Raw genomic sequence first — 14751 nt, 5'->3', positions numbered from 1 at the left:
CTGGAATTTGTTGTGACAGAATGTGGTGATGGTGAATCTGGAATTTGTTGTCACAGGGTGGTGATGGTGAATCTGGAATTTGTTGTGACAGAATGTGGTAATGGTGAATCTGGAATTTGTTGTCACAGGGTGGTGATGGTGAATCTGGAATTTGTTGTCACAGGGTGGTGATGGTGAATCTGGAATTTGCTGTGACAGGGTGGTGATGGTGAATCTGGAATTTGTTGTCACAGGGTGGTGATGGTGAATCTGGAATTTGTTGTGACAGAATGTGGTAATGGTGAATCTGGAATTTGTTGTCACAGGGTGGTGATGGTGAATCTGGAATTTGTTGTCACAGGGTGGTGATGGTGAATCTGGAATTTGCTGTGACAGGGTGTGGTGATGGTGAATCTGGAATTTGTTGTGACAGGGTGGTGATGGTGAATCTGGAATTTGCTGTGACAGGGTGGTGATGGTGAATATGGAATTTGCTGTGACAGAGGGAGGTGATGGTGAATCTGGAATTTGTTGTCACAGGGTGGTGATGGTGAATCTGGAATTTGCTGTGACAGAGGGTGGTGATGGTGAATCTGGAATTTGTTGTCACAGGGTGGTGATGGTGAATCTGGAATTTGCTGTGACAGAGTGTGGTGATGGTGAATCTGGAATTTGTTGTCACAGGGTGGTGATGGTGAATCTGGAATTTGCTGTGACAGAGTGTGGTGATGGTGAATCTGGAATTTGTTGTCACAGGGTGGTGATGGTGAATCTGGAATTTGCTGTGACAGAGTGTGGTGATGGTGAATCTGGAATTTGTTGTCACAGGGTGGTGATGGTGAATCTGGAATTTGCTGTGACAGGGTGTGGTGATGGTGAATCTGGAATTTGCTGTGACAGGGTGGTGATGGTGAATCTGGAATTTGCTGTGACAGGGTGTGGTGATGGTGAATCTGGAATTTGCTGTGACAGAGTGTGGTGATGGTGAATCTGTGGAATTTGTTGTGACAGAGTGTGGTGATGGTGAATCTGGAATTTGCTGTGACAGAGTGTGGTGATGGTGAATCTGTGGAATTTGTTGTCACAGGGTGGTGATGGTGACCAAGTCATTGAGTGTATTTAGTGCAGGGTCTTCTAGCTTGTTGATTGGTAAGGGGGGGGGTAGGGGTTTTTGGGGAGAAGGCAGGGATTGGGGTTAAAAATCAGCTCTGATTGAATGGCCGAGCAGACTCGATGGGCTGAATGGTTTAATTCTGCTCTGATGTCTCATGGTCAGGCAGAGTCTGAATTGACATTTCAGGTTGAAGCATTTCTTAAGGATGGGAAAGCAGATAAAAGAAATGAGTATGAAATTGCAGGGGATGGATAGGACAAAGGAGATATCTCTGATAGTACTGCCCTGAGGATAAATTTTAAATAAAGTCATCTTCATGGAAGTCACTACAGAAATAAAAATGTTCAAGATTTACAAAACGATGAAATGAGGGCAATTAGAGAGACACAAAGGAATGTACGAGTTTGAAAAGCAGGGCTCAGGACATATGTAACAGTCAGCTTTACTGAGAGAGAAAAACTGAACTCATAGCACAGAAGGCTGATTGCAGCAGAACCGGCCGGTTTTGATGTCAGCAGAGAAAGCAGCTTGCCTGAGGTTTGGAATGGGGTACTGGGTCTGGGAGGCTGCAGCACAGCCAGACAGAAGGTGAAATGCTGTTCTTCAAGCTTTGTTCGGCCTTCTTTTCACAGAACGGCAGGTTAAAGGAGGAGAACTAGTGTAGCAGGCAACAGAGTCAATCTGCTTACTGAACGCAGATACTCCCCAAAGCAGTTCCTATATCTGTGTCTGGTCTTTTCAGTACAGGGGGAGTACTTAGTGAAATCAGGGACGGGGGGGGGGGGTGAAGTGAAGAGCTGGGAAGTTGATTGGTGAAGGAGATACAGGCTGGAGGAGGGGGAGTCTGTTAGGAGAGGGTTGAAACCCATGGAAGAAAGGGAAGGAGGAGGAGCACTGGAGGGGGGTAAGGAAAAAGGGTGAAAGGGAAATGAGAAAGGGGAATCACCACCACTTTCTTATTTTTACTTCTTATCTTTCTTTCCACTGCTGTCTTGGGGCTGGTTGGTGAAATCTGGGCCCAGAACGAGTTGCTGGGAGGCGCGGTCTAGGCCCCAAGTCCTTCGCAGTAGCTGGGTCTTCGAGCAAGGTACAATCCGCTATTTAGACAATTTAAACACTGGACAAGATCGGAGGCGAGAACCGATTTCACTCACTCTCCGTGATGTTCACTCCTCTCTTCGCACCCCGGAGCCTTTTTCTGTTCTGTTGTTCGGTCAATTTGAATGCCACTCCAGACAGACTGAAAAGACAGGGTGTCAGGAAATGGGGTAAGAGCTGATTTTGCTTGTTCTCTGCAATGATCACTCCTCTGTCCATGGAGTTGAGGCAATGAAAACTGTCCTGGCTGCTGCGTTCAGTGTCCACTAATGTAATGAACGGTTAACTGAGGCTTTGGGCCTAATCTGGGTTGCCCCGGGGTTCGAATCTGAGGATTCAGTTCTGGTTTGCAATGTTGTCGTTCACTTCAGTTGTTCGCAGGATTTGTGTTTTCTTTATTCTCTTGCACGTGGATGTTGGTCTTTTTATATTTTTCTTTAATTGGGTTCTTTCAGGTTTCTTGCTTTGTGGCTACCTGTGAACAAACAAATCTCAAGGTTGTATAATTTATACATTCTTTGATAATAAATGTACTTTGATCGTTGAAGTATTTTGGTCAAGGCCGCAGCCGTCTCGTCACTGTCTCTCTCAGTAACTTGGGCTGTAACTCATCAGGCTCTGGGGATTTTTCCGCTTTAATGTTCTTTCAGAGACTCAACTCTGCCTCCTTTACCTTGAAGTGCTGTAGCAAATTAGCAGGCTCTGCACCGATCTCTTTATCCTCCACATCCTTCCCTCGATAAACACTGATGCAAAGTACTCACTTCCGACTCTCATCCTGTGCTTTCAGACACGTCCCCTCCTTTATCTGCTCCCCAGTTACCCTCTTGTTCTTGATATTTGTATAGAATGCCTTGGGATACTCTTTCACCTCAATTGCAAGGAGCCTTTTCATGACTCCTCCTGGCTTTCCTACTTCCTTTCTTGAGTTCTTTTCTGGCTTCTTTATAATCTTCAAGAACTCAGTTTGATTTCAGCTTTCTAACCCTTAGACCTGCTTCAGTTCACTTCTTGTCTAAATTCACCACCTGCCTCAACGTCCAAGGTTCTCCTGACTCGCTGTCTTTGTCCTTCTGACGGGAACACACCTGTCCTGTACTCAGTACGGTCGGTCTTTAAACACTTTCCACGTGTCAGGTCATCAGATGCCTAAAGTCAACTGTTCCCAATTAACTCTCCCTAGTTCCTGTCCAATTGCTCTTGTAATTTCATACAGTCCTTCAGGTCCAAACTTATCCTTATCTACAGCTGTCTTAAACCCTAAGGGATTGGAATCACTGTTACCGAATTGTTCTCTCACTGAAAGGTCAGTCACCTGGCCGGGCTCATTACACAGCACCAGTCTAGTGTGGGATCTCCTCCCGTAGGACTATTTACATACTGATTCAGGAAACCCTCCCGGATGTATCTAACAGATTCTGACCCATCTAAACCTCTTGCACTAAGGAGGTCCCAATCTACCCACCACAACCCCCCTGTTGTTTTTACACCTTTCCCTAATCTGCCTGCACATCATTCCCCAATATCCTGGTGGCTGTTGGAAAATCTGTTGTATAACTTGCTCATAATTTCCACACTGAAGCTATAGAATTTCTCAGCAATTTTATCCTCTCACTTGGCTTTTGGAACAAATGTAAACCCTCCCGTGGGTGGCTCAGGGGTTTGTCACCAGTCCTTGCAGGGTGTCACTGCCTGGTGGAGAGTCCCGTTCCAGCCTGCTCTGCACCTGGGAAATGTGCCCATTCACTGCAGTTTGATACAGAGGAGGCACGTCACCAAGAGCACACGCTCTGCCTATTATAGTCCCAACAAAAATGGAAAGGAGATTTCAGCATGTCAGAAATCCAAAAGCAAGAAAAAGTTTCCACATCAGGCTAGATAGTTAAGGTCTACATCTCATGGTCCATTTCTTATCGGGCTGTCGTCTGCCAGCTTATCATTGGCTCTGGATCAAGGCTACAGGCGCATCATCTCATCGCTCTTCTACAGATACAGTGCAAATTTGCCGGAACCGTCTCTGTCCTGCCAGGACCCCGAAACCCAACCCAGAGCGGATGAGGAAACACTGACATGAATCCAAGTCCGGATGGAATGGAAATTTGGAAAAAGTTACAATTTGAAAATGTTGGAATACTTAGCTGTCAATGACCTTAGATGAAAGGTCACTGACCTGAAACATGATCTCTGTTTCTCCCTTTGCAGTCCCTGAGCATTTCCAAAACATTCTCTTTTCATTCTGGATTTTCAGCATCTGCAGGATTTTGCCTTTGGATCTGAAGGAAGTGGCCAGCATGTGAATTTTCTGCATTTTCTGTCCTAATTTATCAAAGCGGCTCTCAGTCAGTTTCTCTCATACAAACCGTTCAGTCGTGCCACAGCACTGAAAAGTGGATCCCAGTTAAATCATCTTCCCCGCCAACTCATTCAGTTCCTGGCTGACTGCCTCAGCATTCAAACCAGAAACAAATGTACTTCATAGCTTCCTTAATGACATGCCAAAGTCTTCAAAATTTTGCTGAGAAACCCTTTTTCTTTAAAAAAAACTACTCATTCATGCACCAGGAAGCCAATCTAATGTGATTCTTAAACATTAACAAAAAGAAAGAGATTTTCTTTCTGTGAATTTACGGTGTGTAATCATGCGGTGTACAGACCATATTGGTGGGACGTATTGTCAAACCCTTTGACCAGCTACTCAATGCAAGTGTGGCACACTGACCACGTAACCCAGTACGGCCTCACACTGCTTCTCCTGGCCTTCTTCCCATGGCATCAGCCCTGCTGGTCCGGGAACACATCCAAGTTATTAGTGAGTTCTTCATTCAGATGTACAAAACACGGCAACATCTGTGACCTCATCTGAACTTTCAATCCCGTAATTTAATGACCGGTGGTCCCTACTTCCATTTCATCGTCCACCTCCGGACTGACTGACCTCAATGGATTTCACATTCCCGTACGGCCCTTGTATTAACTCCAGGCAAAGGCAAAGTAAAATTTTTTATCGAAGTATGAACTGTTACCCTAGCCCTCCATTTTGCAATGCACAGTCACCAGTTGATGCTTCCTCCCGCAAGTCGTTAGGATGTGGAAACGGGATGCCCAGAGGAATTGTTTGTGGACACAGGGAGAGCGAGCGAATGTTCAGGCTTGAAGCCAGGACTCTGGTGCCACAAGGCCAGTGTCTCCATTCACTGCATCACTCTCCAGACCAGCCCAGAGGCATCCCGCTGAAGGGCAGAATGACAAACGGAGGCGAGGTGGAGGGAACGGGCTGAGGGAAGCAGGAAGGTGGAATAACTGAAGTGGAATTGGTGAAGGAAGCACAGCAAACCTCACAAGCAGTCAATGAGATTGTCTGAGATTTAAAATAATTTCACAAGCTGAGTAGAGAAAGTAACTTGACAAATCTCCTCTGAATATCCGTGGCTGAAGCTTGTAAGCTGCTTACAGTGGTACGTTTGCAGACATCCTCTGCTAATACTGACAAACCAGGCGTCGCCTGGTAATATTGACACACTCTGGGATTGTCTACTAATATTTACACACTCTTTGGAGTCTCCCACTAATAATTACACTCTCCGGCGTCTCCTGCTAATATTTACACACTCTCCGGCATCTCCTGCTAATATTTACACACTCTCCGGTGTCTCCTGCTGATATTTCCATGCACTTTGGTGTCTCTCACTATATTTACATACTCTCTAGTGCTACCTGCTAATCTTTACACACTCTCCGGTGTCTCCTGCTAATATTTACATGCTCTCTGTGTCTCCTGCTAATATTTACACACTCTCCGGCATCTCCTGCTAATATTTACACACTCTCCGGTGTCTCCTGCTGATATTTCCATGCACTTTGGTGTCTCTCACTATATTTACATACTCTCTAGTGCTACCTGCTAATCTTTACACACTCTCCGGTGTCTCCTGCTAATATTTACATGCTCTCTGTGTCTCCTGCTAATATTTACATACTCTCCGGCATCTCCTGCTAATATTTACACACTCTCCGGCATCTCCTGCTAATATTTACACACTCTCCGGTGTCTCCTGCTGATATTTCCATGCACTTTGGTGTCTCTCACTATATTTACATACTCTCTAGTGCTACCTGCTAATCTTTACACACTCTCCGGTGTCTCCTGCTAATATTTACATGCTCTCTGTGTCTCCTGCTAATATTTACACACTCTCCGGCATCTCCTGCTAATATTTACACACTCTCCGGCATCTCCTGCTAATATTTACACACTCTCTGGTGTCTCCTGCTGATATTTCCATGCACTTTGGTGTCTCTCACTATATTTACATACTCTCTAGTGCTACCTGCTAATCTTTACACACTCTCCGGTGTCTCCTGCTAATATTTACACGCTCTCCGTGTCTCCGGCTAATACTGATTCATGACATTATAATAGAAAATGCTGGAAATACTCAACAGGTCCACAAACATCTGTGGATTTAAAATAAAAGATTTCACATTCACATCCAGGACCCTCATCAGGAAAGCAACAGGGATCCGGACCCACAATATTAACTGTCTCTCTGCTGACTGTTTCCAGCAGCTGTAGTTTTTATTTCACATTTCCAGCATCTGCAGTTTCTGCTCAGACGTCTCTGCCAGGATCAGCAGATTTTGACACATCTCACGTTAATATTGACAAATCCCCAGGTGTCCATTGCACACGTCCTGTTGCCCTGTTCAGATTCGTAAAGTACTGTGCTGCTGTTGTTGTAGAAAGATAATTTTCATGCATTTATACCCTGGGAATGTTTGCCTATTGACAATAAACTTGAACTTGAGCCTCCAAGGAAAGTTGAAGGGTAGCTCTGAAGATGAGGGAGCTGGTAACCAATCTTAAGGAAGTTAGCAGGAAAGTGGATGAAGCCATGGCAGTTGATGTTGTCCACATGGACTTTAGCAAGACATTTGACAAGATCCCACACGGGAGGTTGTTCAAGAAGCTTCAGTCGCTTGGCATTCAAGATGAGGTGATCATCAAACACTGGCTTTGTGGGAGCAGCCAGGGAATGGTAGTAAAGGATTGCCTCTCTAACTGGAGGCCTGTGACTAGCGGAGTGCCACAGGGATCGGTGCTGGGTCCATTGTTATTTTTTCATCCATATCAATGATCTGGATGATAATGTGGTTAACTGGATCTGCAAATTTTCAGATGACACCAAAATTGGGGATGTAGTGGACAGCCAGGAGGGATATCAGAGCTTGCAGTGAGATCTGGACCAGATGGGAAAAACAGGCAAATGGAATTTAATTCAGACAAGTGTGAGGTGCTGCTCTTCGGTAGGACCAACCAGGGTAGTTCTTACACAGCGAACGGTAGGGCACTGAGAAGTGCTGTAGAACAAAGGGTTCTGGGAATACAGCTTCATACGTAATTCATTGAAACTGGTTTCACTGGTAGATAGGGCCATAAAGAAAGCTTTTGGCACATTGGCCTTCATAAATCAAAGAATTGAGTACAGGGGACAGTTTTATGGAGTGGTGAACCCTAATTTGGAGTATATTGTGAGCAGTTTTGGTCACCTACCTAGAGAAAAGATGTAAATAAGGTTGAAAGAGTACAGAGAAAATTTAGAAGGATGTTGCCGGGACTGGGGGACCTGAGTTATAAGGAAAGATCGAACAGGCTGGAAATTCCTTGGAAAGTGGAAGATTGAGAAGAATGTAAAACATAAAGGAGAAGATTTGCTGAAGGTATAAAATTATGAGAGATAGTGATAGGGAAAATGCAAACAGGCTTTTTCTAGTGAGGTTGAGTGGGACTACACTAGAGGTCATGGGTTAAGGGTATAAGGGGAAATGTTTAAGGGGAACATGAAGGAAAACTTCTTCACTCAGAGGGTGGTGAGAGTGTGGAATGAGCTGCCAATGCAAGTGGTGCATGCAAGCTCGATTTCAACGTTTAAGAGAAGTTTGGATAGGTACATGTATGGTCGGGGTACAGAGAGCAGGTCGATGGGACTAGGCAGTCTAAATGGTTCAGCATGGACTAGTGGGCCGAAGGGCCTGTTTTTGTGCTGTGGTTTTCTATGACTCTGTGACTAACATTTTATCTATTGTTACTTTTGGACCAGAACTCACCCACACTACTTCTCCTACTTTTTACACCAAAATCGCGGCTCTCCTGTTGGTTAATGATTGATGCTTCTTCCCTTCTTCCTGTTCCAGGCACGGGGTCTTCCCTGTTCCTTCCTAAGTTCTTGTTGCTCTGCCTCAGAAATCCTTCACTCTTGTTCTTTTTCCTTGTGAGTTCTGCACCGTTATCCTTCAATTTTTATCAGGCTGTAGTCTGCCAACTTATCATTGGCTCTGGGTCAAGGCTACAGGTGCATCATCTCTTCGGTCTTCTCCCAAGGAATGAGGTCTCTGCTGTCATTCCTTTGCTTTGAGCTGAGTCTGGCCGTTTCAAACCCTGTTACACCCAGTTTGAGTCGGACACTGGGCTGAGGTTATTTCAGTTCACAGACACGGACCATTCCTCCTGTCAGCCCACATCGAGCCTTCTCCTTTATCAGAGAGCGTCCCACCAGTAAATTCATATCTGGGAACGATCTCTGAGTCACAGGGGGTCAGGAAGGCATTTGTTTTGTCAACGTTCCATTAAATACATTTGGGACATTTAGGGACTCTTCGATGGGCAAATGGACGGTAGAAAAATGGAGGGCTGTGTGGGAAGAAAAGGTTAGGTTGACCTTGGAGTAGGTTTAAAAGTCAACACATCAGAGGCCAAAGGGCCTGTTGTGTGGTGTAATATTCTGTGTTCAGTTCAGGAAGAATTATATCAGAAAAGAATAGCAGAGCAGACTCGATAGGCTCAGTGGCCTAATTCTGCCTAATTCTTCTTATAGTCTCAAAGACTTTCTCCAGTTCTTCCAGCACCTGGTGAGAAGTAAGACATTTGTCCAGCCATCCACTCCCCCTAGGCCGGTTTCAGTGACAGTGGCTGTTCTTTCAGGCCAACAGTATCTACCAGCAAGAGTGACCTGGTAGCACCTCCACGAACGGAGGAGCTGTCCAGGTCCTACACTGTAAGGTAACTGCACCAGTTGTCCATCTATGATGATGACTCAGTTTGTTTACTCCTTATTCCCTTTTCCTCTTCATTTTCCTCTAGAGGTTAAGGACATGCCCAGCCTGACCTGCCGGGCAAGCCTTCCAACTCTTACATACCTTTGTCAGAGTCCTTCTCTCCGTTCCCACTCTCCAACTGCTCCCATTCACTCACTGACCAGATGACCTTCACCCTGTCAGGGTTAACTCCACCCCTCACCCGGCTCACCCAACAAATGCTTCAGGGACCGTCATCAGAACGTTGCTTCCCTCGTTATGAAGCATCATTTTGTGAAAATACATCAGCATCCTTGCAACAATATCACAAATGAAAACTGTTTCCCAAAACTCAACAACAGTCAACTGTCCATTCCCTTAAATGCTTTTATTAAAGAACAAATGAAAAAACTGCCATTAATCCCTGATTTTAAAATCTTTTCTGAATGTTACGTTCATGTTTGTTATGGAGGAGCAGAGTCAGCGAGAGAGAGAGAGAGACACAATACAAAAACAGTCCCTTCGGCCCAGTGAGTTCTCCTGACCATCAATGACCAGGTTACACTGATACTACGTTAATCCCATTAAACCTGGAGATTTCAACCAGGCCAGCTTGAACAAGTCTCCGAACAACACCACTAACATATCACCTGTGGAACCAGAGGAGCCAACACACTTGACCACAGTGATACCACCATCAAGAACACGTACCGTGCCATCCCACACCCACACTTTGGAAATTCCAGTCTCCTGGCTGTACTCATAATCCCAGTGTGGAGGCAGAGACTAAACTGTGCAGCACCAGTGCTGAAGACCAAGAGCGTGTGGTCAAGGGAGGTGAAGGACTGCTTGGAGATGGTGAACTGGACAATATTCAGGGATTCATCTTCCAATCTGAATGAATGCAACATAGTTGTCACTGACTTCATCGAACTCAAAGTGAGTACCTTCAAGAACAGACCAGACGTACCTAAATGAAAGCTGTGGATAAACCAGGAGATACGTAGTCTCCTGAGGGGTGGATCATGGCATTCACAACTAGTGATTCAGATCCATGCCAGAAGTCCAGCTACAACCTATGGAAGAGCAACGGAAGAGGAAAACCACAATTCCGACTGTGGCGAGAGAGGGAATCGGATACATGCCGGCTCTGGCAGGGTTTGCAGCCCATTACTTTCTACAAAGTGAAACCCAGCATCATGAATGGCAGTGATGTTTCACTCCCAGATAATCTCAACGTCCTTAATGCTTGCTTTGAGAGGGAGAATAAAGCTACATCTGTGCAAATCCCTGCAGCATCCAGTGACCCTGTGATTTCTGTCTCAGAGGCCGACGGCACAGCATCTTTCAAGAGGATGAACTCTCACAAGGTGCCAGATCCTGGTAGGACTCTGGAAAAACTGTGCCAACCATTGGGAGTGTTCAAGGTCATCTTCAGTCTCTCACTGCTGTAGGCGGAAGTTTCCATCTGATTCAAAAGGGCGACAGTCAGACCAGTGCCCAAGAACAGCAGGGTGAGCTGCATCAATGATTATCGCCCAGCGGCCCTCACATCCACTGTGAAGCAGTGCTTTGAGAGGTTGATCGTGTCTAGAATCAATTTCTGTCTAAACAAGCTCCTGGATCCGCTGCAGTTTCCCTAATGTTCAATAGATCTACAGTGGATACAATCTCACTGGCTCGTTATTCAGCCTCGGGTCACCTGGACAATAGTAATGCTTACATCAGGCTGCTGTTTATTGACCACAGCTCAATGTTCAACACAGTCAGACCCTCAGTTCAACAAGCTCCAGATCTGGGCCTCTGTACCTCCCTCTGCAACTGGTTCCCTGACTTCCTCACCGGGAGACCACGGTCAGTGTGGATTGGAAATAACATCCCCTCCTCGCTGACAATCAACCCTGGCACGCTGCAAGGATGTGCTGAGCCCACTGCTCTACTCTGTCTCCATAGCTGGGGTGTGATAAGGGCAAATACATCGGGGGTATTTGAGAAACAGAAAGAATCGAGCCAAATGGAAGGCTGTGTGGGTTGGATTGATCTCGGAGCAGGTTAAACCATCAGCACAACACTGTGGGTGAAGGGACTGTTCGGTGCCATACTGTGCAATGGTCTACATTCCGTCACATTGAAAATGTTACCTGACTGCACAGTGAGGTGATGGAGGTGGGATCGTTGCATGTACAGGAAGGAGCATCATTGTACTGGGTGCTGACGTCTCATCATGTCAATCTACATTGTATTGAAATAGAAACTTCAAACCCGCTGATCATACTGTCGTTGGTGGGCATCGATAAAAGCTTGGGGTGAGTGTGTCTGTTCACTTTATTAGCACTTGTGATATAATGATGGAGAACTTTCAAAGCCCATGATCTTAATTGTATCTTTGTCCTCTCGATAAATTACTGCTTTTTTCCCAGCTCCATTGAAAAGATTTACCCTCGAGGTATCAATGCTGCCTTAAGTTGGACACAGTCACTCAGTGTAAAATCCTGTTAGAAATCAGCAGGATGTGAGTGAGGAGGGAAATCCTACATTTGAGGAGATGCAGAAAAGCAGTTTTAGGAAAGGAAGGGAAAGAGAGGATGGAAAATGAAGCAATGGAATTAGTCATACATCTGTGAGAAACATGAGAGAGCTGAATAAAGAGATGATGGAATGTATTTAGTCATTTTCTCACCTAGAGAATTGTGTTGAATTGAAAATTGTATTTTAACTGCTCTCTTTTGCAGAATTGCTCTGGATACACATTAAACTGAGAGCTGAGCAATTACTGCAATCACTAATTTAGTCAGTCAGTCGAGTAAATCTTCATAATTACAGACTGACACTGTTTGATAGTCTGAACCATTCCTCCCGCTTTACATAAGATCACAATCCAACCAGTTACCTTTACACTATTGGGCTTGTGGGAATAAATAGAAGTTCCAATGTTCAAAGTGAATTTCATATCCAAGTACATATATATCCCATCTACAACCCCGATTCATATACATCACCATATACAACTCTGAGATCCATATACATCACCACATACAACCCTGAGATTCATATGCATCATGATTTACAACCCTGAGATTCATATACATCACCATATACAACCCTGAGATCCATATACATCACCATATACAACACTGAGATCCATATACATCGGGGTGGAGTTTCAAGATGGCGACGTAAGCATCTGCCTTTTAGGCGCTCTTTATTTTTTCAACTATAATCACCCTTTAATTAGATCTTTTCGAACTTAATCATATGAGTTGCTACTTCTGATTGACCCTTTTTTCCTAAAATAATATTTGATCTAATTTTGTCAAACTTAAAATGGCTACAAGTAAGAAATCGGCTAAGGATCCTTTATCTATCGACACAGTTGCTACCCTTCTGGATTCTAAACTTGCGGGTTTGGAAGGCAGACTAGAAGGTAAATTGGATAGTAAACTGTCAAGTTTGGAAAAAAGGCTTACTACGAAAATATCCGATCTTGAAGGAGTTGTTAGATCGCTTGAAATTAAGTTTCAGTCGCAGGCGTTAGATGTTCAGCGGCATGAAAATAAGATCACGACTCTTGAACAATCAATTTGTGAAAAAGCACGTACAATTGAAGTGTTGGAGAAGAAGATAGAGTCGACTGCTAAAACTTTAGATCAGTATAAGTTTAAAATTACTGATCTTGAAAATCGTTCTCGCAGACAGAATTTGCGCATCATCGGAATTCCTGAAAAAGTTGAGTCCGGTGATTTAACTGAATTTTTCTCTAAATTACTGTGGGAAATTTTCGGTGGTGAAGGTTTGCAAAATGAACCTGTTATCGACCGCGCTCACAGAGTTGCGAGGTTTTCGTCTGCGACTGATAAACCACGAGCGGTGATTGTTCGCCTTCATTATCCTCGTGAGAAAGAGCTTCTAATTCGATTAGCTCGTAAAAAAGGTATGATCTCCTACAAAAACTATTCATTTCGAATTGTTGAGGATTATTCTTATGAAGTAATGAAAGCCAGAATCGCTTTTAAACCAGTGATGGCAGAGATTCATTCGATTGGACTTAAACAAGCTTTAATGTATCCAGCGAAGCTTAGAATTGTGCTGAACGACAACAGTCTACGATTTTTTAACACTCCGGAAGAAGCGAAGAAATTTGTTGAAGAATATCGATCCTCTAGTGCAACTTGAACTATGAGTTACATTGAAGATTTTTTTTGGAGAGAGGATGCCATTTCATTTTAAGTTTTAACCCTGGAAGTTGGGTTATAACTTCTTATTTTGAATTATGGGTCTGGGTTTTTTTTTTACTACTATTATCATTGCTTATAGATGCTGTTTTAATTTTTATAATATCCTTTTTTATACATGTTTGTATTTTGTAATAATGAATTATTTTTTCAAAATGTCGTTTCTTCTTCCCATAAGTCTTTACTTTTTATAAGCGTTTATTTGCTTGCCTGTATTTAGAAATGGAACAAAGGTTTTGAATTCTTTTTTTTAGTCTTTTTTTTATATATGTTGTAGTGTCTATTAAATCTTTTTTTTAACTTTTTTTTACTAAATTTTCTTATTAGATTGCTGAACTTATATTCATATTTTGTAATATGGCTTTCTCAAAATGTCGTTTCTTCTTCCCATAAGTCTTTGCTTTTGAAACGTCATCTTTGTATTTGAATATGGAATTTTTTTTTAAAGGTGTATTACACTTTTAAATTTTAATGTTCATTTTTTTTTATTAATGATTTTTCTGGTTTTACTATTTTAGTTTTTTTTGACTTGACTGATGTGTGTATGTATGTGTATGTATATATATATATATATTTTTTTTTTTTTTGCAACTCTATATTTTAATTAGGGTGTTATATAGTTTTTTCTTAAAAAAATTTTCTTATGGAGCTGCCATCTTGAAATGGGGGTAATATTAGTATTAGTTTATGCGCCTGCCGCTTGGCTTTCTTTCAAAGGGTGGGGGGAGGGGGGAGGGGGGAGGGATCTTTTTTCACGCTTTTGCTTTTTATTTTTTTGCTTTTAGTTTATGGGCTGACTTTAAATTATTAATATTGTTGAGGTGTCAGGATCTCCGGTTGCTCCTGAATCAATTTTCCTTCTTCCTAAATTGTGGGTTATGTGTCTTTTTAACCTTTTATGATACACACAATTAATATTGGTATGATGGATAAATCTATTAACTTTATCTCGTGGAATACTAATGGTTTAAATCATCCGATTAAACGTAAAAAAATATTTAAAGTATTCCATAGATTGAACGCTAATATTATTTTTGCACAGGAGACCCATATTAGGAGGGAGGATAATCAATGTTTTTTTAGGTTCTGGAAAGGTCAACAATTTCACTCAAATTGTACCGCTAAAATTAGGGGTGTGTCTATTTTTATAGACCCCTCAATTTCGTTTACGCATTATGAAATTATTTCTGATCCACAGGGTAGATTTTTGTTGATAACTGGTTCACTTTTTAATCGGAAAGTTGTTTTAGTTAATAT

This window comes from Hypanus sabinus, chromosome 6, assembly GCF_030144855.1.
Source record: "Hypanus sabinus isolate sHypSab1 chromosome 6, sHypSab1.hap1, whole genome shotgun sequence".
In the NCBI taxonomy this organism is placed as follows: domain Eukaryota; kingdom Metazoa; phylum Chordata; class Chondrichthyes; order Myliobatiformes; family Dasyatidae; genus Hypanus; species Hypanus sabinus.
This window is presented reverse-complemented; position numbering follows the sequence as displayed.